Source organism: Prosopis cineraria, unplaced genomic scaffold (assembly GCF_029017545.1).
Source record: "Prosopis cineraria cultivar Desert tree isolate PC_DT_omini unplaced genomic scaffold, ASM2901754v1 PC3, whole genome shotgun sequence".
Classification (NCBI taxonomy): Eukaryota; Viridiplantae; Streptophyta; class Magnoliopsida; order Fabales; family Fabaceae; genus Prosopis; species Prosopis cineraria.
In genome coordinates, this window is record NW_026555334.1 from 20,353,778 (window position 1) to 20,380,569 (window position 26,792).

Here is a 26,792-nt window from a genome sequence, read left to right on the forward strand (position 1 = left end):
AAGAGGAAAGGAATTAACTAAACAACCATTAATAGATAGTAATTAAAATAAAAAATAAAACAAAGACAAAAGAAATCAAAATGAAACTAAAGCAGAAAATGAAACCTTAAGGAAAATTAAAGGGTAAGAGAGACTCTAGCATATAAGTTTGTCTAATCATACTTTTATAAGACCTTCACTAAATTTTCCATGACTTACACCATGTCATCATCCCCTATCACAAACCACCTCACACCCTTCATATTCCCAATCCTAGGCATCTTGTAAATGATGCATGAGATTTGAACTATAGTTCATGCCCTGTAGGGGTTTTTTTGTAGGAAAACCTAGCGGTAGCTTCGAAAATCTTCAAAAACAAGAGCAAGGATGAAGGTGTACTTTAATAGGAACAATAATGAGCTTGCAAAGGGGAGCAATAGACGATGGCAACCTTGTGAAGGAAGACAAAGATTGGTGCAAGACAAACACGTGACACAGACAGTGTAAAAAAAGAGTGCACAAGAAATGAATCAGGCTTGAGCTTAGGGCAGAGGTTGAGAGGAAAAAATAAAAAAAATATTAGATCGGTTATTCGTATAACCAATGTAGAAATGTCAAAAATAATTTTTAAAAAACTATAATATATAACTACACCAATTATACATAATAAACTATGCAGATAGGTTAAAAATTAATTTTCATAAAAAAATTATAATATATTATCTACACTGGTCTTGTATTGTAACCGGTGTAGATGCCATTGTAGTTACTTTTTTATTTACAAAAATGAAATCTCCTTCTATTTCTATACTGTATACGCATGAATTGGTGTAAATATAGGGTGTAAAAAGGTTATTTTGTGCTAGTGATTCAACTCAAGATAAAGCTCTAATGATCTAAGAAATGATGAGAAAAATTCAAGATGATCTTGAATCCATGAAGCAATCCATGGATGCCACGTTCGAAAGAAATTATAAAGAGCTAGAACTACAAGAGGATTAACATCAAGGAAAAAGATCAAATGTTTCAAGGAATGGTAAAATCTTTGGACCTTTTGAAAACCTTGGATGCTATGATAGAGAGACTTACTCAAATCAACAAGTCATTTCAAGCTTAAAAAATCCAAGATCCTTTCGGTAAAAATTCTTCTATTTCTATTGGGGTTGATTCTTCTTCACATTTAACTTTATCTTTTTTTTACCAAAACATTTGACTTTATCTAATGATGAGCATAATGTTTTAAATGATGATGACATAAATAAAGAAATTATATTTGAATCGCCATGGATGTTTAAGCATGTACCATATTATGAAAAGGTATATCTTTGGGAGAGAAACACTTTAAGTTCACATGATAACTCTCTTGATTTAAATTCAATTATCATTAAAAGTGTTAATTCTTCACTTAGCTTAAACATAGAAAATGAGATGGATGTTGGTGGTGGGGATAATGTATCTTATGTACTTGAAATTCCAATTCCTTCTTGTGATATTGTTAATAGTACAGATGCACTTGTTTCTTGTAATTATGATGTTCTTGAGAAAGGTTATTTACCTTATTTTGTAGGTGAACAAGACAATGTGTTGAACCATCTCTTGATTTCAAGGAACTTGCTCAACTTGAAGAGCCTAATCGTGAAAGTATAAAAGGGGCTAATTTTAAAGAATTTCCTCTATTGATCTTGATGTCCAACTAGTTTTCAAGTTATTAGAGAAAAATTCTACACTTATGGTACCCCTGGCTAAGTACTCTATGTAAATACTTGAGGAGGTTGTTTGTAATCTCTCCCTATACCAAATTATTTCTCTTACATTAATTTGGTATATGGAGGGGTTAACTAAATCAACACATCAAATTACCAAACTATATTCAAGTAAAAACTATTTGAAAAGCTTAGGACCTAAGACTTCTTTGATAAAATCATTTGAAAACAACCACACATCAAACATTGCATAGCAGAAGACAAACCCTTGCATTCATCTCATCCAACACATACATTAATATAAGAGAAATAAGGCTAAAAATAGGGTAATGTGCCATGAAATGCACTAAATGCATTGTGGCATGTGGCACAGAGCCATGAGCTCCCATTTTGTGCTATGTGGCATAGTGCATATGACAAAATTTTATTGTTGTATGATAGTTCGCAGATGCAAACTTTCGACATGCACCGTTTCTACAGACAAAGTCTAATCAGAGTGATTGAAGTGCCTACATAAAGCTTATTTCATAAGCTAGATAATGAGATGAGTTTGGACGTGATCTAATAGTCCAATCTAAATATAGACACTCAAGCGCAAAAAGTTGCTATTTCTAAAAATTAAATGCATTAAAATATTTAAGTCACACATTTTATCTCATTAAGCTATTTTGGGCTTAGAACAAAATTTAAAAGAACTATTCACTCTTGATTAACCAGCATTCACATCATGTATAGATATAAATTAAGATCTGGCCATTCAACTACCTATTTATAAAATAAGAGCCAATTACCAAACTTTTTAAAGAAACACATACTGGGTTAGTTTCTACTTGTTTACCACAAAATCATCACTACACAATTACTCACCATAAAATACACACTTATATACATCATTTACATACATCATTAGGCTAGAGTTCACTATTCTATCACATATTCTGCACATACACATTCACCACTAATTCTTAGCCCGATATCATATTTTTCACCATAAACAATACACATTCATAACTATAGGGCTAAAAATTATGTGATCACTGCATTTCACATTTACTAATATACACATGAGTCCTATGGCAACTTCAACAAATACGCAAAGGGTAAATTCATTACACAAACTTTGAAGTCACATAGGAATGGCATAACTATGCCAGTCCTGAGTCTTTCCCTTTGCCTAGCCCACTACTTTAACTTGTAAAAATGTAACCATAGGGTGAGATAATAATTCCAATAATAGAATAACTCATTATTACTAACTGTCATAAGTAACTATACATAAATATTGTACATATATAAAGTCAAACATAACATATAACACGAGTCTCATTTCATAAAACTATTTTCACCACAAATCACCACTATTAGTATGATCCACTAGCATCCAAACATTTGTATCACCCCAATTGAAACCATAGGCTCTCTATAGGCCAATACACACTTATTGACCCTAGCGCACCTTTAGTGGTAGAATCACCCGACTAAAGGTATTCTATCGCACTTCTGAACTACGGTTTCTCCTATCATATATTGATTAGGGTGTCGTTACTCTAATACTACATCACAAAGATGCTAAAGAGCTCAAATCTCTAACACTACAACCTACACTTATCACCACTTCTATCACTTCTATGGATCCTATCATATTTCTACCCAAATTTCCACTCATTTTCCTCATATTTAGGATTAATTTAAGCTTACAACTTTAAAGCTTTATCGTTCAACCCCAAACTAGTCACAAAGCCTTAGTTTGATTTTGAAGAAGCTTTTAATTACAAAGGGATAAGAAAAAATCCCCTTAAATTTTCCCGATTCAATTTCTCTACAACTTATACTAAAAGAAATTATAGTAGAATCGAAGCTAAGAGTTGTATAAAACTTACCTGAAAAGCTATTGATCGAAAACTTCTCCCAATGCTCTAACAATCAATGCCCTAGTAATCAAACCTCCTTTTCTCTCCCTTTCATATTTTCTCTCTTTCCTCTCTAAACTCATGAGATGATCCATACATTTATTAGCTAATTTTTATGCTGTATGCCATAACGCATGCAGCATTGGCCATAGTATGTGGCACAATATGGAAAATCCTCACCATGTGCATCTACTTTGCTTCACAACTTGATCCTGTCTCCCGCATCTACTCATCCAACATCCCAATGAGTCAAAACATAAAGTTATCATCCAAAATTTGAATAACTCACTAATTACTAGTTCACCCCTAATTAGCAACTAATTTTAGGATTAAAAAATAAAAATGTTATACCATTGCCCCTAGTGAAGACTTAAACAAGGAAGTAAAGATAACTTAAGATGATTAGGAGGTTGGAATTTAAGAAAATGATTTTGCAAAGCCCAATGGTAATGTGGATGGTATTGATTCTGTGCTTAATAAACTTAATAATGAGCTGATTTTATTTTATAGTACTTATTCTAATTCTCTATTCACTTGTGGTTGTTCACATAATTCTCCATGCCCTATTTGTTTAGAAATTGATTCATTTGTATGTGAAAAGAATAGCACACATTTACTTGATGAAATAATTGATTATGTATGTTTGTGAGAAGTTAATCATGAATGCACTTCTTTGAAACCTAATATGCTTGAGAAAGGGTTTTTGTTCATTTTATAGGACGACAAGGTGTTATAACTAAGAACCATCATGTGCTTAAAGGATTTATCATTGCAATAAAAGAGACCTTAGCTAATAATAAAGAAGACCAACAACATAGAGTTATGAAAGATTCTATGCCCTACATCTTGGAGTCATTACCAATTAATCTGGAGCCTCTACTTAAGATGCTTGGAAAGAAGAGTACAATGAGTAGCTTTATGCTGCTCCTCAAAGATGAAAAATTTCTTAACGATGATACCCTCTAGAACTTATTTCACTTGTTATTTAAGGCCACATTTATGCACTTGCTTAATAGAAAATGATAGATGGCATTGATAAAAATAGTCAAGAGCCAAATGAACAACCATATATTATTAATTACACTTTGGTTTGATTATTTTGAAAAAAAAATATTCTCCCCTTTTCATCATAAGATGCATATTATATTTTTTATGTCTTTCTAATATGCATTGAATACCTTGATCAAGTGAGTAGATGCCTTCTATTGTCATTTTTCCACCTATTATTTTATATCATCCATTATCATATCATTATATCCATTATTTTTATCATCTACACCAAGAGTTAGGGGCAAACAAAAAGAAAAAATAAGAGAGAAAAGCAAAGAAAGATTGAAAAGAATATGTGAAAAGAAAGCAATAAAGTTTCTAGAAAAGGGGAAAAAAGAGATGAAAGAAAAAGAAATGAAAAAGAAAAGGGAAAAAAAGAGAGCAATCAATAAGCTTCCTAGCTTATTTACAATCATTTATTGTCATTTCTTTTCATCCTCATTGTGTTAAGATTTTCACTCAATTGAACTTGATTATGTTTTTCATATTAAGGGGTATTTAATTTATCTATAACATTAATTTTATGCTAAGCCTAGTTTCTCACATACATTCCTTAGTTATCCTTTCATAAGCCACATTACAGCATAATAAAGTCTACTTGATTCTTGATTGCAAGTGATATTTTAGTGGTGGAAATGTAGAAAGGTTACAAGCCTATGGTAGGGTTTGTTCTAAGTAAACTTGAGTTAAATTGAATACCCTATACATATGAGTGAATAGAGCAAACACTTGATCTAGTAAGGCTTACTCTTTGGAATTGATTCTTGAAAAGGGTTTATTTGTGAAATGTATAACTCTTTCCTAATTGCTGCCACATAGATTGATAAATTGTAAAAAATCATGAGCTAGTGACTTGGTAACTTTGAGCATTGTTTTTCTTTATTTGTTTGATTTTTCATGAAAGAGAGCTTCTTTTATCTTTATTTTACCAAAAGTGCAAAAGATAAGTGTGGAGGACTTCATAAGACACATTATTTACAAAATTTATCTATTAATTTAGGACCTATTTTACATGTTATAATCCCTATCTTGGTGCATCCATGGTCTTAAAAGCAAGAAAATTGCCTAAGGGACAAAGTTGTGTACTAGAGGCATTTTGGTCCAAAAATGTATTTTTTTAAAAAAAAATTAGGTTAATGATGAATTTAATGTGATTTATGCTTAGGAGAATGAATGTGAAATTAGATTTTTGAAAATTCAATTTGGTTTGAGAGATATTAATTAAAAATTATAAATTAGGGTTGTTGTCTTTGTTGACCTAATTAAGATTCTGTGCGTGTGTGTGCGCATGGTGTTTCCATATATGGCAACCCTTGAATTATATTTTATTATTTTTCTCCCATCTAAATAACTAATTCCATGTGAAACATATAAATTGTAATGTCATATTTGTTTGATTTAGTTTTGTTCAATATGTGACACAAGCGATATATGTGCACTTGAACTTGCATCAATTGGTCAAGGAAGTGCAAGAGGATACTATAAACTTTGAGGTGGTGTGAAAATGGCTGAACAAATGAGGTAGATCATATTTCTTAGGAATAAAACATGGGATGATTCATATTAACGTAGGAATTATCACCCAACCAATGACAAAGTGCCACTTAAGGACATGTGTGGAAGGTATGAGGCTCTCTTAGGATTAAAGATTCTTTTTGATTTATTTTAGGAGATCTTAATCTGACCAAAAACATGCACAACTTCAATTTTTATTAAACAAATTAGATGCAAACACAATTCATATCACCATCTTCATTTCATCTTTCACTTTCTCTCTCTTGTTCATCTTGTTCTTCATTTTCTCTCATGCCTCTCTCTAAAACCCTCATCCTATCTTGTTATCTAACCATTAGATCCTCACCAAACTACTACCATTCTTCTCCTCTTAACATCCTATTCTTCTCCCTACCATTTAATCATCCATCCAAGTCCTTAAACTTCTCCTGAAAACATGCAAGAATTCAATCAACTCCAGAACTTTAGGAGACTTTTATAGGGCTTAAAGGCTAAGGAATTCTTGGTTTCTAAAGGGATAATGAAGGAGGAGGAGACATGGTTTTGTATTTAAATCTTTAGCTAAGGATTGATTTGACCTAGCTTTTTCATTTACTTCACTTTGTAATTCTAGATTTAGGTTGCATTGTGATTGGCTTGGACTCTAATTTGAGTAGACCATTGTTGTAATGGAAGATGACTTGTTTGAATTTTTCTATGGTTTTGACTCTCTTCTTAATACTACCAAGTTAATGAATTGCATAATTTTTTAGTTTATTAATGTCAATTTGCTTGGAATTATCTTGTATAATCTTATGGATTGATTTCTAGCCTGGCTCTTGTATTATATAATCTTATAGTTCTTAAGTGCTATAAGAGAGAGAGAGAGAGCCATGCCTTGGTGAGATAAAAACACACTAGGAGTCTTCATTTAAAGGATGGCCATAACTTTAGTTACTTAATTTAGGACCAATTTTAGGTCATTAACTAAAACCAACTAGGTTTAATTGAACGTATTTGCACTTTTGACTGGTGAGGGCATAATTCTTGGTTAATGACTTAAGTGGCAAGGAATTATTTCTAATTCAAGCTCTAGGAACTTACCCATTCATACTTCATTCTCAAATGCTTTAATTCTTCCTCTAACTTGTTTTCCTTAGTTTATTAGCTTTAGTTATTGATTTAGACCCTAACCATTTGAAATTTAACTTAATTTACTTAAACAACTTCCATACTTGAACTAATAGACACTTACATTGGGAGATAACCTAGGTTGGCTCTTTGCTATATTAGGGTTAGCTTAGCATTATTTTGAGAGGTGAGAAACTACAATTTTCAAATTGATAAATGTGTGAAGTTTGGCCAAGAATATGTATGTGTGTGAAAATGTGAAAATAGCCCTATTGGATGTGGTAAGGGGCAATTTGGTGGCCAAACTTATGTTTGCATGTGATTTTGATTGTATAATTGCTCAATTATGTGTAATGTAACATCTTAAAAAATTTAACACTTAATAATCTCATAAACAACAATGTGGTGTATGGTCACAAGGAATTAATGAGTGTTTTTAGTGTGAATTCAGCTATAAATGTGGGCCCTGATTGAAATTAAATCACTTAGGCATCAAAAGACGTAAAAAACAAAGGAAGAAGGCCTCTGTACCATATGCTGTGGTGCTTACATGGTGTGCCATGAAGCACAAGGCTAGAAAACATGAAGCCACCTTCTCAATACCATATGCCATAGCATGTGTGACATGTGTTGGGTGCATGACTAGATTTTGCTAAAATAAGGCTTGTATCAGTTTATAGAATAAAAGAGGAAAAGTATAGGAATAAAGAGGAGAGTTGTACTTTACTAAGACTTTGATTGTGAGAAGATTAGAGGCATTTTAAAGCTAACAAACCTTAAGAGTAAATTTCTCAACATCTTCTCCCCCTTTCCCAACCCATTCTTAAGTTTTTTGTTAAGGTTTAATAGTGAGAGACTAATTTTGGTCCATATAGATAATGGATCTAAATCCATTAATGTAAATGAAGTGAATAGGAGTTGTTTGGAGTAATTAAACCTAGAAATTATGGATTTAGACATTAATGGTAGTGGGGAGCCATTAATGTCCAAAATGGGCAATAAATTCAAATTCATGACGGTTGTTGAGACATTAATGGCCTAAAAACATTTAATCAAGTTAATAGGGGCTAAAGAAAGTTAAATTACTAAAAAAATGGGCAATAAATTTGAATTTATAAGGGTTTTTGAGACATTAATGCCTTAAAAACATTTAATGAAGTTAATAGAGGTTAAAGAAAGTTAAAATACAAAATGGGTAAGACTAAATGTAAGAAATAAGAGCTTTGGGTATTGTAGAAATGAAAATGAAAGTTGGAAATGTATATTTAGTAATGTTGATGAGTTGGGACTTAATTAATTATAGATTAATCATCCAGAAACCATATTCAACATGAAAAGCAAGCTTGGAAGTAAGTTCTTAAGGGGTAAACCTTTGATCTATCAAAGGTTTGAGGTAACCAAGGAAAATCTATTCTTATGTAGTTGTGTGTTAATTGACATTTAATATGAAAATGGATTCGTTATATAAATGATTGAAATGGTTGTGGTAAACACATAACATAATTGTGCAAGGTTTTCATTAACCTTAATTTAGCTATATTTTTGGAGTTAAATCTTGAAATAGGTGCATATTACAGGTATGTGTAGAAATAAGTAGTTGACAAGATGTTTAATAAATATGTGAATGTGATGATTTAGTAAAGTAGAGAATATATGTATATATGTGAGTTTTGAAAGATGGAGTATTTATTGAAGCATTTATATTGCTTATATGTTTCAGTTGATGTTGTAATTGAAAAGTATAAGCTTATTAATTATAAATTACAAGCATGTGAAAATATATGTGTGAGCACAAGACATTACGTGATCATTTGGCAGAAGTTCTCTTAGGGAGAGAAGTAGAAAATCTATATGATATTTTTTGCTACCTTTTGGTGCACAAAGGCTAGCCTTTTCCTATTATTTGTCGAGGGACTCGAACCTAGCTATCTCTACTTGTTTGTCAAAGAGACTAGCTTAGGATATAGGGCACCCTAGATATTTAGGAATTGGGGAAACTGTGGTCTGATAGTGAGAATAGTGATCTTTGGTTGGGTTACTTCCTCACAATTAGTGAGCTTAGATAGTCTAGTCATACCGATGAAGTCCTAATAAATATTATAGCCCATAGTTTTAGTTGGAGGAAATAAGGAAGGTATAAGGAGGAATTGATCATGCATATATGTATCTAATGTGTCACATGGTATAATAAGTTTATGACAAGTCAAGTTAGTGATTGTGTCTTTGTCATATTGTGGTAGTATTAAGATTATGGATTGGGTCATTGTCACATATTTGTTAATGCTATAGTAATGTACCTTGTGATTGAAATCTGAAATATGAAAAGGAGTTTAATTGTGAAAGTATATCTTATATTATGTGTAATCTCATATTTGAGTATTCAACTCCCATTTATGTGTTTTAAATCAACTGAAATGCAATTGCATAAGGTAGATGTACCTTAGTTACTGAGTGATTATATTCACCCCTCTCTCTTAATATTTCATAGGATCTAACTTTGATGTAAAAAGAGAAAAGGCTTTAAAGGTTTAGGAATCTAAGATTCCCACTGTGAAGCCTTTTACCTTCATTTATTTTTTGTAATAGTTAGAATATTACCAATTAGAATGCATTTTTGTATACACTTGAACTATATATTGTTGTTTATAATCTTGGGATGTATTTTAGGTCCTAAAATGTTTTTTATAAGATTATTAAGTGTTGATAAATCAAAATACTAGTTCAAGTATGGGAACTATTGTCATATTATTAGAATTGAAAATGATTGATTTATGCAATGCTAAAAACATCCCTATACTATTTTTGGTATTAAAGGGGATGAGGAGTGAAAATTTAGTAAGGCTGAAATGACATACATATGGTGTACTGTACAGGTAGTCCTAAGTCCAATGAGTGTGTTTTGCATGTTAGGAATAGTTTTTGGCACATGTGTAGAGTTTTAGACACCCTTGAGTTGTGAAAATAGTGAAAAGGTTTGAAAATGTGTTTAAGATGTTCATCTTCTTTATTATGACATAAATTGGAAGTAAAACCCATTCCACTAGCTAGTTTATGAAAAGAGCTTTTCATAGACATCTAAATCACCCCAATCCAACATCAGATGGAGAAATGAGATACATCAGAAGTTTCTATAAGGTTGCTATCATTTGATAGCAAAATGCTATCTGATATGTACAAACATGCTATAGCACACGACATAGAGAAAGATAGTTGATACATGTGCACATACCATGATGTATCCTCTTATTTTCATGTCTTGATGTTTTTTTCCAACTGATTTTAAATCTTTTAACTCTTATGAGGTATGCCATTCTTCTAAAACATTACTCTACTAAGATTTGAGATTTCTTAAATGTTCTTTAATTATTATGATTTATGAAAAACTTGAAATCCCATTTCTAACAAAATTACAAACTTGGGTAATCTATTGGATTAGTTTAAAGATTGCCTTAGGTTTTAGAGTTAAGTATAGATTCATAAGGGTAGCCTTAACCCATTTGAGACATGTTTTTTTTTAATCCAAATTTCATTTAAAAATTGGACACCTGGATACAAAATGACCACTTTTTGTCATTTTCACCCAACTTGAGTGCCCCAAATCTAACCTTTGTGCCATTAGCCACTTTTAAAGGCTTGACTACTTCTACTGGAGCAAATTTGACCTGATTAAGCAATAATACCAATGAGATCACACATTTACACAAATTTGGCCAACAAACTATCCTTTTACACATAATAAGGCCTATTTCCACAACTTCTCATATATAAACATTTCTTGACCAAGTTTTTCACACATTCACCACCATCACTCTTAGTTATATGTTTATACCACTATCTTAGCTAACATAGCATAGTTCACCATATGCAAACATCTCAAGGCTAAGATGTGCATATCATTCACACAACTGTATTAAAACATGTTAATGCATCCTATGCAACTTATAACATTAAATAATTACAATAAGAAAAATTCATTACACAAGCTCATGTAGAACAATGGTAGCTCAACTATGCTTGTTCAAAGTATTTCCCCTACCTTGCTCACTGTCAAAACCCATAAAAATATAATCATGAGGTGAGATAAATATCTCAAGAACAAAACAACTCATGACTACAATTAATACAAATAATTGTAAATAAGTAAAATTTATAAATGAGTAAATACATATATAAGAAACTTCCATTTTCGTAAAACCATTCTCACACTAGTATGATCATTCTACCATTTGATCCTCCATATCACCCTAATTGAAACCAAATCTCCATTGGACCAGTTACACAAGCATTAGTCTGAGCACACCTTTAGTGGTGGAATCACCTAGTTGAATGTGTTTTATCCTACTTCTAGACTATAGTTTCCCCTATCGCATATGATCAAGGTGGTTTTACTCTAAAGTCACATCATACAGATGCTTAAGAGCATAAATCTCTAACACTATACCCACATGGGCACTCAAGAGAGAATTTCTGGCACCATACATATATAGGCATTAAAGAGAACAATTCCTCCAATTTTGCACCCCATTAGGCACTCAGAGAATATATGCCAATGGCCTTTCACAATTCCTCCTTATGGGTGAACTCCCACCCCTAACATAATAATGCTTATATTTCTCAAATACAAACCACTTGTTTGTAATTCAAGCCTCATATACATAATTATACATAAAATTTCATAAACCCATTTCTTTTAAAATATAGCAACATACTTATAGTTTTGAAATTTCAATGTACATACGCCAACTTCACAAACATGCAATAACTTCAAAACACAAATAAACTATTAAATAATTACTAATAAACAGTTAAGCGAATTAATCAAATAAAATAAATTATTCAATTACCTTAACCCTTTTGTAACTATAAAGGTTACCTATGGTATCCTTTTAGCAATCAACATTATAATTCATTACTACTACCTCAGGTTACACACACATACATCAACCTACACAAATTAGAACTATTAGTCAATTTATAAATTGACCATAATACCAATCATCATTATTATCCATAATCAACTATTTACTTCCTTTTATTTGACTACTCTAAGTCTCAACCATCCTTTTAACCTTCCTATCACTTCTATAAATCCCAACAGATCTTACACTATATTTCCACCTTGTCCATTACCAAGTTAGGGCTAAAACTCAGCCTACGTCCTCAAAGCTTAATTGTTACTTTTGAAACTAGCTGCAAAACCTTAGTTTAATTCCTAAAAATATTTTTATTACTAAAGGGTAAGAAATCAATCCTTTAAAAATCCCTAATTTAATTTTTCTATCACTTAAACTATGAAAAATTAGAGTAGAATCAAAGCTTAGGGTGGTATAAAACTTCTCGAGTAAACGATGAATCAAAAATAGCTCTTAAGGGTCCAAAACTTGGTACCCTAGCATACCAGTCTTCCTTTTCTTCTCCTCCATGCTTCTTGTCCTATTTTTTATTCTCCAGCCATGAATTGATCATATCAATATTAATTGATTTTCTATGCCATGTTCCACAGCACCATGAGAAAACTCTTACTTTAGCTTACACACTTCCCTCTGGAACATGATTCTTCTACTTGATCCTATTTATTCAACATCTAAACATGCCAAAACATTAGTTTATCATCCAAAATCCTAACCACTTATTAATTTACTAATTATCCTTAATTAGTAATTAGTTTCAATATTAGAAATTAAAGACGTTACATAGCAAAACAGAGGGAGAAGGAAGATAAAACGAGAAGGGAAATGAAGGGAGACTATTAGACTTCTAGGGTTCCACTTTTGGACTAATTTGGAGGCATTCTAAGCTAACAACACCCTTAGGTAAGTCTCCTATTCACTCTCCTTCCTCCATATCTAAATCTTTGTGATTTTTAGGTTTGGTAGAATGATAAAATAACCCTCCCTTAGTTTATAACTTAACCTATTGGGTTATTTTGTCTATGAGGGGATTAATTTAAGCTTCTACACTTAAGTTTGACAATAATATAGTGATTTGAAATTTTAAGCTGTGGTTTGGACAAATCCTAAGCTTAAACTTTGAGTTTGGGGAGCAATGTGCGTGAAAATTTAGTGTTATATAGGTTTATAGATGCTAGAAAAGGTTAATAAAGTATATTGGTAATAGTTCATATTTGTTACATACTTAGGCATTTACGACTACATTTCATAGTAAGAAACCTTAGAATGTGCATTTTTTGTATTAAATTAGGGTTTTAAGCCCTTGGAAGAAAAGTTATGTGTATTAGGGGTATTTTAGTTATTTTTCACTTTGTTGATATTTGAAGGGAAAATCTAGAATTTTATGTGTGCATTGGTATTAGGTTCACTTGGGTCAAAATATTTAGTCTTGAAAGTTGCATTTGGACGTAGGGTTAAAAAGTTAATATTTTCAATTGACTTATCAATATGGCAAGTTTAACCTAATTTGCATACATGCCTGGCCACCTTATATATCCCATCTGTATTTGTGAAGTTTAAAATGGATTTTGATACTATGTGTAAAAAAAGTTATTAGGGTTTGAATATTTTCAAATTTTAGCACATGTGCAAATATCTTAGTCAAATTTCATGTTGTTGTCTTAGGTGGCACTTTGCATGTAAGAGACTTTTAGCTCAAGACTTGCATTTGCATATGAGGAGGCTTGGAGTGATAAGATTCAGACTGATTTTAGACTTGTGGATGTGAATTCCTAAGCCAACAGAAAAGCACATAATGTTTACCATCCATTTGACCACAAGAGATCAAAGTGGACTTCAACTTGGCTTGCTAGTACAGGATGGTAGCAAATTTGGTTAGAAGGTTGAAGAAGGCATGGATTCCTATGCTTGTAAGAGAACACAAGTGCTTATGATGTTCATGCACATATGAGATTAGAATAATTAGCAAGAGTAGTATTGGTATTATCACCCTAATCATAACTAATTAACTTACAACCTATTCTACCCTTCACCTTACCTGTCCTAATCACTTGTAATTAGTTTTGTGGCAACTTGCTAACCAAGTCATGTAACATCTTGGACTTTAACCATAGGAATTTTTAATGTTTATAAGGGAATTTTAGTCAAATCAAGTGAGTTTTTGATCAGTAATGTTCTTGGGAGACTAATGTAACTAGTAGATCCTTGGACAGCCTTAAATAAGAGCTAGATCAGAGTACAAGCTGCCATGGCATGAAGAGAGACTCAAAACATGTGTGGAGTTCTCTATACCATGTGTTGTGGTAAACGAGCCATGCACCACTGCACATGAACATAAATTTACGTGTATTAGATACGCGATCAAACTAAAAATTAGAGAAAGAAAGAGAGTTATCAAGAGAGTGTCTGAGGAGACTCTTAGGGCTATTAGGGCTCAACCTTTAAACCATATTAAAAGAATTTATATCAAGATTTATCTTTGGGTAAGCTTCCTCCACTTCTCCTTCTCCTTATATATAAACTTTTGATGATTTGGGTATTGTAGGGCTTTGATTTTGTGTTTTCTTGGGTAATGATTGAACTTATTACTTAGTTAAGGCCTTGAGGAGTTAAATCATGCCTATAAACCTAGATTTTTAAATTATATAGTGATTTAGAGTTGTTGGTTGGGATTTGGACAAACCCTAGGTAGAAATTGGAGATTAAAAACAATATAGGTAATGTAATGGTGTTGTTTATGTTAGAAATTGTGCCCTAAGACCAATCATTGTACTATATACATTATTATTGAATGGATTTATCTTTTGTTATCATATCAATTGCATGTTCACTATGACAACTGTATCCTTGGACAAACTATAGTGATTGTCCTAAATGTCCCTGGTTTAAGAGGGGTCATGGATGAAACAAGACTAGTATGACTTTAATTAATTATAGAGATATAAATCAAACTTATAGGCACTTGAAATAGTACAAGATGCTAGACCGATCTGGTATGAGAAAGCTGCATAGTATAAGTTATAAGCTTATCTCTTGTGTAACCATATCACTAAGCCCTTTAACCTGAGATCATCATGGATTCCTATATGATAACCATTAAACTTTGACCTAGTCTAAAGTCATATTTGATCGGGTGATCATAAAAGTTATGATTGAGTTTAGTGATATTCATATAGAGGAATATGAGTGGTCAAGATGAAATTTATCCCTCATGTTAATTAAGAGATATTATTGGGCCTCTCGATGAGTAAGATTGAGGAAATGTATGGCTATATTACAATGGAAAATGTTTTCCATTATCATGTCAGTACACTCAAAGATAGAGAAAGTAATGGTTATGTAAAGGAGAATAACAATTCCATGTCTCATACTTAACTGAAATATTGTGTGACAAAAGGGATGTGATACGATTATAAGATAGGTTATATTGGATCATCAATCCCTATGTGCATTGGGTAGTTGCAATATCTTACTAGAGGCCACCTGTGACTTGTGGGCTAATAGCATAATTAGATTACTACTAACTTTATATGGGCCTACAGGGTTGCACACCAGAGCAGCCCAACTCAAGCTATAAAGTCTAAGTTCAATGAATCTAAAATATGTCTAGATTCAATGAATGTAATATAGGGTGAATGAATTATATATATATATATATTTGAATATTTATTTGATATATATTTATATGAAGTATAAAATTCAAAATATAATTTTATATATAATATATATATATATATTCATGTGTGTGTACATATATTTGTGTATATATTATATATATAATATAATATGTAAATGGGATACATATTATATTATATTATATTGTGTTAGTTTTAAATTTCATTTTATATAATAGATTAAATTTAATAACTAACATGATATGAGAGAATATCGCATCAGTTCTATAATTTGAATTTATAAGATAAATTCAAATTAGATATGATATTGTAGATTTTATTTATGAGATAAATTTAATCTAATATTTTTATTGGCTCATTAAAGGAAAGCAAAACCCTAGTCTATAAATAAGATTAAAAAGGGACGTGCTTTATGAGTTTAAGAGAGAGTTAGAAAAGTTCTGACGGCCAAACACTTTAAGAGTCATGAAACATCGTAAAGAAATGAAAACCAATGTTCAAAGAAGAACAAATGTTAGGAGTGCTAGCATGCTGTTCGAATTAGAGAACTATTCATGTGGTTACTGGTAAAGGGAGCAGATCTACATTATCAGCTCCTAAGACCTAGACTCTTAAAGAGAATGCACGTGAAGCACAAAAAGAAAAAGGTAACTCTTCTTTCCACCTTGACTTAAACGACTTCGTTCAGTCCACATTAAGGTAAGGAATTTAAAATTTTAATCTTTCACTGTGCCTCTCTGACTAATAGTGGTACCAAAGCTAGGTTGAATTTTCTTTTAAGTTGGATTTTGGTTGATTATGTTCTTGAATCTTCATAAGATGAAATTGCTTAGATGAATGTTGCTATGATAATTTTGAAATTTAATTGTTTTTTTAATTAATATATGCTTTTCATGTGATGATTTCAAAACATTTATATATATAAACTCATTTTATATATTTAAAATTTGTATGAATATAACTGAGTTTATTATGATGCATATTTTCGTATATATGATGTGCGTTTGATATTTTTATAGCGAAACTGCTGTGGCTAACTCTTCGTAGCACAACATAATTCATAATTTGTAACTTTTCATATTTTATATAATTTGGTTTTAATTATGCTTTCCTTCATGTGAAGTTGTTTGGGTGACAAATATGGCTCTAGTTTTAGAAGGGTTGTAATTTTTAATTATAGCTTGCGTGTCTTGCCTCTCTCTATAAACTCTGAATGTACATTCTCTTCTCATCTCAATCCCCTCATATGTATAAATCAGGTTTCTTGATATAATTTATCTTCTTAGAGAGGTCTTCTCATTGGCTTAAGAAGGACATAGGTTAGGTGAGCCCTATTGTAACACACTTATTATGCTTTTGATTATATCATAATATGCATCATTTTGTATAAGATACAATTGCTTTCACTTTACATGGTTATTAAATTAATAAATCAAACCCTCTAATCAAAATCTTAAGTCATAATGCTATCAACTAATGAATACTTATTAAAACCTAGATCACTAAAATGTAGGATCTACTAAAGTAGATGCATTTGGGTTATCTTGGTAAGACAAGCATGAGTAATAGTTCTACTTACAAAGATTCATTATTGTTTGACTTAATTAAGATTATCAAAATGGTTTTGGATCTCAAGGCATTAGATGGGATTAAACATGTCGGATTATACGATGATTGAATCCCATAAAGAACTAAGAGTTACATGTGATGTAATTGGTAAATGAGTTGCCTATCTAAATAACTTAACTTTAAGTGTCCTACCAAAGCAGACTTAAATTTAACTGAAATATGGGTCGTAGCCTACTAAACAATTTTGAGGATTGTTAGTTTTAGTAGGCGATATAAAAATTAACTTTGTGTATTTTATTGTAAAATCATATCAACTAGTAACACTACTACACTATCATTGCGATCAGTCCTTGAGAAGGACAAACTCAATGGGACAAACTTTCTTGACTGGTTCAAGAACATGAGAATTGTTCTCAAGAAGGAAAGAAAGGCTTATGTCCTGGATGAACCTATTCTTGAGGAGCCTACAGCGAATGCTCCAATAGCTCAAAAGGATGCTTACACAAAGCATACTAATAGCTCAGTAGATGTAGGATGCCTAATGCTAGCTACCATAATTCTAGAAGTTCAAAGAGATTTGAAACACATGGAGGCTTATGAGATGATTGTATATCTCAAGGAAATGTTTCAACAATAGGCAAGGCAAGATAAGTATGAGACCATAAAGGCCTTACATTCCTACAAGATGGCTGAAGGTGTATCAGTTAGCACTCATGTTTTAAAGATGAAGAGCTATATTGATCACCTTTCGAGGCTCAAATTTCCCCTAAGCCAGGAGTTAACTACAGATTTGATCTTGAACTTACTCCACTATTTTGATGGTTTAGAAATAAAAGGGTATGAAAAAGAAAGGCAAAGGCAAGGGCAAGGGAAAGGATAAAGGCTCAGATGGTAAGACCAAAGAGTCAAACAAGCCTAAAACCAAGCCTCTAGCCAAGAAGACAAAGCCTCCAAAGGAAGGAGTTTGCTTCTTTTGCAATGAACTCAGTTATTGGAAGAAGAACTGCAAGCCTTACCTAAAAGATCTGGAAAAGAATAAGGATAGCGGTACTACTCCTTCAAGTATTTATGTTATAAAAATTGACCTTTCTACTTCTTCTACATGAGTATTAAATACTATATGTGGTTCTCACATTTATACAAATGTGCAGGGTCTTAAAGGCAGTAGAAAGCTAATAAAGGGTAAAGTAGACTTACAAGTTGTAAATAGAGCTAGAGTTGCTACTTATTGTAGGCACTTTTGAATTACTTTTACCTGGTGAGCTTTTATTAGTTTTGAACAATTGTTATTATGTTCTTGCTTTGAGTAGCAACATTGTTACTCCTTCTTCTTTGGATAAGGAAGGTTTTACTTCTATTATTAGAAATGGTAAATGTTCTAGTTATCAAAATGACAATTTTTATGCTAATAGTAATTTGCATTTTGGTCATTATCTTTTAAATCTAGAACATCCTAGTAATGGAAACATCTATAACATAACTACTAAAAGGATGAAATTGAATTATTTGAATGTAACCTATCTATGGTATTATCGTCTCAACCATATAAATGACAAATGCATTTCTAAGCTCCATCAAGATGGACTTCTTAACTCATTTGATTTTGAATCTTATGACACTTGCGAATCTTATTTATTAGAAAAGATGATGAAAGCACCTTTTACTGGGCATAGTGAGAGGGCTAATGACATATTGGCACTCATACATATAAATTTATGTAGACTAATTAGTACAACTGCCAAAGGGGGTTATTTGTACTTCATTATTTTTATTGATAACTATAGTAGATATGGATATATCTATCTAATGAAACACAAATCCAAATATTTTGAAATGTTCAAAATATTCTAAAATGAAGTACAAAATCAACTTGGCAAGACTATTAAAACTCTTCAATCTAATTAAGGAAGTGAATATTTAAGCCAAGAATTCATTGACCATCTTAGGAGTTGTGGGATAGTCTCACAATTAACTCCTCCAACAACATCATAATGGAATGGTGTCTTTAAGCAAAGAAATCAAACACTATTAGATATGGTTTTATCCATAATGACTCAAGAAGATCTTCTACCATCCTTTGGGGTCATGCACTATAAATAGCTATGTTCACATTGAACCATGTTCAAGACAACTGAGAAGACACCATATGAGATATAGACTGGGAAGAAACCTGGTTTATCTTTTCTCAAGATTTAGGGATGTAAGGTTTATGTTAAGAAACAGGCCTCAAACAAGTTAGTATTCAAATCTATAAAGTTCCTTTTTGTGGGGTATCCTAAATAAACAAAGGGATATAATGTCTATAATCCCACTAATGACAAAGTGTTTGTAATTCGAAATGGTATTTTTCTATAAAGAGAATTTATCTCTAAAAGAACTAGTGGGAGCAAGATTCATCTTGAAAAAATTCAAGAGCCATAAAATAGCACAAAGTCACAGATGAAAATTTAAGAAGACTCATAAGAAGTAAATGAGTCTACTCAAGTAACATAAGGCCATAAAGGTCTGATAAAACACGGCATCATCCTTATAGATATGGATTTTTGATCAATGAATGTCATGATATGTTATTCATTGAAAAGAATGAGCCAACCACCTAACAAGAAGCTATAGCAGGACCAAATTCCAAGAAATGGCTAAATGCCATAAAGTCTTAATCCACTTGAAGGTATAAAAACCATTAAGTACAAGTGGATTTTTAAGGAGAAAACTAACATGGATGGCAAAGTAAATGTCTTTAGGGCATGATTGGTTGCAAAAGAATTCATTCAAACTCATGGTGTAGACTATGATGAAACCTTTTCCCCAGTCATAATGGCCAAATCAATCAGAATCTTGCTTGCCATTACATCATATCATGACTATGAAATATGGTAGATGGATGTTAAAACAACATTCCTTAATGGACGTCTACTTGACGAAGTGTACATGGCACAACCTGAAGGCTTTGTACATCCAAGGGTCTCTAGTAAGGTGTGTAAACTTCAAAGATCCATTTATGGATTGAAGCAAGCATCTCGGAGCTGGAATCAACATTTTGATAAAGTAATCAAAGAGTTTGGATTCATTCAAAACATTGATGAACCTTGTGTTTGCAAAAAAGGTTAATGGTAGCACAATTATATTTCTAGTGCTATATGTAAATGACATTCTACTTATTAGGAATGACATTCCTACCTTACAGAATGTCAAGTTTTAGTCAAAAAAATCTTTCTCTATGAAGGATTTAGGTAAAGCCACTTACATCCTTAGGATTGAGATCTACAGAGATAGATCCAAAAGACTTATAAGCTTAAGTTATATTATATACATAGACAATATATTGTATAGGTTCAGTATGCAGGATTCAAAGAGGGGTTTCATCCCCATGTCTCATGGCATTCATTTTAGCAAAGACTAATGTCCAGTACACAAAATCAGTGAAATTGCATGAGTAAAGTTCTATATGCCTCGGCAATTAAATCTATCATGTATGCCATGTTATGTACTCGATCGAATGTTTCATTTGCCTTGAGTATGACCAGCAGATACTAAGCAGATCCAGGGGAGGATCATTGGATTGTTATCAAGAATATCCTAAAGTACTTAAGAAGGACTAAGATTTGTTCTTGGTATATGACAGATTGGATGATGAGCTATTTGTAATAGGTTATACAGATGCAAGCTTCCAAACTAACTAGGATGACCTTAAATCACAATTAGGATATGTGTTTACCTTAAATGGTAGGACAGTGAGCTAGAAGAGCTATAAGCAGAGCACAACAGCTGATTCTGTAATTGAAGCTAAGTATATAATAGTACCAAATATAGCTAAGGAAGCTGTTTGGATCAGGAAGTTCATTGCTAAACTAGGAGTGGTGCCTAGCATCTTAGATCTAATAAACTTGTTCTATGACAATAGTTATGCAATTGCACAGAGTAAGGATCCAAGGTCACACCAAAAGACCAAGCATATACTCAAGCATTTTCACCTTAGCAGAGAGATCAATGATAGAAGTGATATAAAAATATGCAAAGTAGTAGGAAAAGACAATGTTGTTGATCCTCTTACAAAGCCTCTTGCACAGGCAAAGCATGAATGTCATGTTAGGATAATGGGAATTAGACAAATTAATGATTGTACCTAGTGCAAGTGGGAGGATGTTAGAAATTGTGCCTTAGGGCGAATCATTATATTATTCACATTATTATTTAATGAATTTCTCTTTTATTATCATATCAATTACATGTTCACTATAATAACTGTATCTTTAGACAAACTATAGTGACTGTCCTAAATGTCCCTAATCAGTCATCTATAAGGGATCATAGATGAAACAAAAATAGTATGATTTTAATTAATTATAGATATATGCATGAAAGTCAAAAGCATTTGAAAGAGTACAAGGTGGTAGACTGACCCACTATGAAAAAGCTGTATGGTACAAGTCATAAGCTTATTTTATATGTAACCATATTACTAAGCCCTTTGACCTGAGATCATCATGGATTCTTACATGATGACAATTGAACTTTGACCTAGTCAAATGTCACATTTGATTGGGTGATTATAAAGGCTATGACTAAGTTTGGTAATATTCATGCAGAGGAATATGAGTGGTCAAGATAGAATTTGTCCCTCATGTTAATTAAGAGATATTACTAGGCCCCTCAATGAGTAAGACTGAGGAAATGTATGGCCATACTACAATAGAAAGGGTTTTTCCATTGTTATTTCAGTCTACTCAAAGATTAGGAAAGTAATAGTCAGGTAAAGGAGAATGACAATTCATGTATCAAACTTGATTAAAATATCACGTGATAAAAGGGATGTGATACAGTTACATGATAGGATATATCGAATTATCAATCCCTATATGAATTGGGTAGTTGCAATATCTTGCTAGAGGCTGCTTTTGACTTGTGGGCTAATAGCATAATTAGCATATTACTAACTTCATATAGGCCTATAGGATCGCACACAAGAACAACCTAACTCAAGCTATAATGTCCAAGTTCAATGAATCTGGAATATGTCTAGATTTAATCAATGTAATATAGGGTGAATGAATTTTTTTGTGTGTGTGTGAATATTTATATTTATTTGATAAATATATATATATTTATATGGAATATAAAATTCAAAATATAATTACATATATATATATATGAAATATATATATTCATGTGTATATATATAATATAGTATATGTATATGTATATGATATATAAAATTATATATGTATATATAATATAATATGTATTATATTATATTATGTTAGTTTAAATTTAATTTCATATGATAAATTAAATTTAATAACTAACATGATATGAGAAAATATCATATCAGTTATATAGTTTGAATTTATAAGATAAATTGAAATTAGATATGATATTATAGATTTTATTTATGAGATAGATTTAATCTAATGTTTTTATTAGCTCATTCAAGGAAAGCAAAACCATAATTTATAAATAAGATAGAAAAAGGACGTGCTCTATGAGTTTAAGAGATACACTAGTACAAAAATGACTTTTTACAGCGGTTAAAGATGCAATGTTGTTCTAGGGGGTATAGAAAGTCCATCTTTCTACATTGGTTATAAACCCGATATAAAAATAAAAATTTATGGTCAAACACTAGAGTTAGAAAAGTTATGATGGATAAACACTTTGAGAGCCACGAAACACCCTAGAGAAAGGAAAACCACCATTCAAAGAAGAATGAATGTTAGGAACGATAGCAGGCTGTTTGAGTTAGAGAACTATTTGTGTGGATATTGGTAGAGGGAGAAAATCTATCTTGTCAGCTCCAAAGATCTAGAATTTTGAAGAAAATGCATGTGAAGCATGAAAAGAAAAAGGTAACTCTTCTTTTCACCTTGAGTTAAATGATTTCATTTGATCCACATCAAGATAAGGAAATTAAAATTTTAATCTTTTGCTGTGCCTCCCTATCCAACAGTTTATATATTGGGATGTTAAATAGGGTTAATGTAGTGTGTTGGAAGGATTATTGGGGCTAAATTAAGGTTTTGAGCATAATGGGTATCCTTAGTTATATTATAAAATGGGGTGATTAGTGTGAGGATTTGACAATTAAGGGTTTAATTGTGTAGATTAACCTTTGATCAAGCATTGTAGTGCCAGTAGATGCATATGGAGCCGTTTGGTTGACCATGGTGACCCTTTTAGTGACAAAAGGGTTGAGGTAACTAGATTTTCTAATGTCCCTTTTTGTGTGTTTGGATAGCAGTGTGTAAATTTCAAAGTTAATGTTCTGGTTTGGTATTAATATAGGAATAATGTCAAATTATGATTGTAAAGTTATGTGAAGTGGAATGAAAACAACTTGTTTTAATGCTTTTGTATTTGGAAAGCTAAATGCTACTTTTACATATAATTACTTGTGAAATTCTATGGTTTATGTGAAAATGAGAAACTGTGATAATTTATATGTTATGACCATATGTTGGAATCCTTAAGCATGTTTGGCATGATCATTGTAAGAGGGTGGGAGTTTACCTTAATGTGTTGTTGGGACATTGTTTAGAAATCCATATGGTACACTGGCACCCCTGGAGGTCTCAGTGCTCAATTTTTTATTGTTTAGAAATCCCAGCACTACAAGTGGTAGATTGGGCATTTACACCCATAACATTATGGGCAAAGGTATCTATGGTCTATAATGGGTGAAGGCACTCTTGGCTAGGGTTGCCTCTTACTAATGGTGAGCTTGGGCTAGTCCAATGACGTAGACTTCGTCTTATCGAATTGTCAGCCTACAGATTTAGTTTGAAGATATAAAGAGGATATAAGGTGGTGTGTTTATCATGCATGTCATACTATAACCATTTGAGTGGATTTATAAGACATTTTATATGATTTATATAACATCCAAAAACTTGAAACATGGAAAAATTGACTAATTAAGGGATAAATTAGTTAAAAAGATGATTAATTTATTTAATTATGTTTTTGGGTTGCTAATTTACTTTTTAGGTCATATTTGGCTCTAAATTGAGTTAGGATGGAAGTTAAATCAAGTTGGGAGGCATCACGGAGAGCAAAATTGACATTTTGCTCATTGTGTTGTGAGCCATGGCTTGTATGATGTGTGTTGCAGTGCACGGCACAACAGACGACTTTAATTTTCAAAAATCATCAGAAAATAAATGATAGTTTTTGTGATGGGAAACCTAAAACACCAAGAGGACAGCATTGGGCACTGCTAGGGCATCATTTTAGGAGGATTTTAAAGATCAATTGAGCCTTCAAACTCTTAGGTAAGTTTTTTGCCCTTCTCCTTTACCTTTTCATCTCATTTTCCATAGGATTTGAAATTGGGAGAACTTGGTCTGAATGGATTGAGCTATGAGTCTATGTTTTGAATATTTCTATTGACTCTAAAGGTTTGATTTAGGTTTATTAATCTTAGATATGTAGTAATATAAAGCTACTTTATTGTTTGGTGAAAGTTGGATTAAGACCTAACTTGATCATGGGGTTTTAAAGTATGATAAGTTGAGATATTAAGTGTTATGTTGTGATAGAGTTAGAGGGAGGCTTGAAGGGATTGTGTAAATAAATTGTAATCTTGACAACCCTCTTTGTTGAGAATATAAGTGAGAAGTGGGAGAATTGGAATGTTATTGGTAGCTAATAGTACTTGTGTTAATTGAAAATTAACATATAGTACTTGTTAATGTAGATTGTAGTGTGGTAAGATTTGCCTTAACACAAGAAGAGATTTAGTTCTATAGGTAACCCTTTTAGTAACAAAAAGGTTGAGATAACTAGATAATTTGCATTAGTTATTACCTTGTATAAGTTATTCTCAAGTTGGTCTTGCAAGATTTGTTTTGAATATATGAATGAATTTTGTAAAAGTTAACTATTTTAAAAACTGAGTCGAGTATTGATTTGTGAAACTCTATATTTTTAAAGTAAGTGGTAAGATTTGTTATATTTTTTTAGATAGTGGTTTGTGCATGATCAAGTAGAGATATATAGTGAAATGTAGCATATTAGAGGGTAGGAGCTCACCCTAGTGGAATTAGTGAAGATTAAGTCCATATGGCACTACTGGCACCTCGAGACGCCAGGTACAGCTCATTTTTCTCCTTAGTACCTAAACAAGGGTACAGCATTGGAGATTTACTCTCCTTAGTACCTAAAAGGATGTGAAGTTGGAGACTATGCTCCTTAGCATTTGTAGGATGTGGTGTTGGAGTAATGACACCCAATTACTTGTAATAAGGGGAACCAGTAGTCCAAAAGTGGTTTAAGACACCTTTGCTAGGTAGTCCTACCATGAATGGTGAGCTTGGGGACCATACGTGTGGTTTGGCCCTGTGAAATAGCCTACCAATTTGGTCGGGAGTATTAGAAGATCGAATGGTTAATAATCATGCATGTAACTTGTGATGATTTTATATGGTGTGTTTATTTTACTTGTTTATAACTTGGCATGTTAATTAATAATGTAGATTAACTTAGTTACTGAAATTTTTATCTCACCCTATGGTTGTCAATTTACAGGTTCTACTACTAAGATAAGTAAGGAAAAGAATTGAGTAAGGGCTAGTGTACTTGCTACTTTATCATCGTAAAACTTGATTTTATTTTGAGTCGTGTACATAAACTTATATGGATGATATTATATGTTGCCAACTAGGAATGTATATCATTTTGATTAGTTGCACTTGTTTAATACTATGTTATTTTGTATTTTAGCCCAATATTATATATGATGTGAATATGTGGCAATTTTTATGGTGATGGGTTAAAATACTAATACAAGTGCAAGGAATGTTTTATCTATGTGGTGACAATGTATATATAATGTATTATATGGCAATAGAAGCCAAATAGCGTATATGGTGTTGATTTTGTATTTTCGCCATATTGGGTGAAATGGGCATTAAGTGGCTAAATTTTATGTTTAGTATGTTTTTGTGTGTTTCAATGCTCAATCAAGTATATTTTGGTCCATTGGACTTGGTTCAAGCCTCAAAATGGGTTAATGGTATAAATTTTGAGTTTTGGGTACTTGGATGCTTGAAAATTACTTTAAAAACTGACTTTTGCATTTGAGTGTCTAAAATTCTCATATGGCGTTGATCATAATAAAACTTATACTATTAGTTACCTTATTGAATAAGCTTCATGTGGGTGCTTGAATCACTTCAATCAAACATCGGATGCAAAAATGGTGCAAATTCAAAGTTCATCCAGAAATGCTATTATGGACACATGCGCCGCAGCGCATCTCGTGCAAGTTGCGGTGCATGGTACAGCAAGCAAACTTGCCTTTCTATGCCACATGCTGTCATGCATAGATTGAGAGCCACAGTGCATAGACCAAAATATTGGCAGTGCATAATACAATGAGCCAACTTGCCTTTCTGTGCCACATGCTGTGGTGCATGG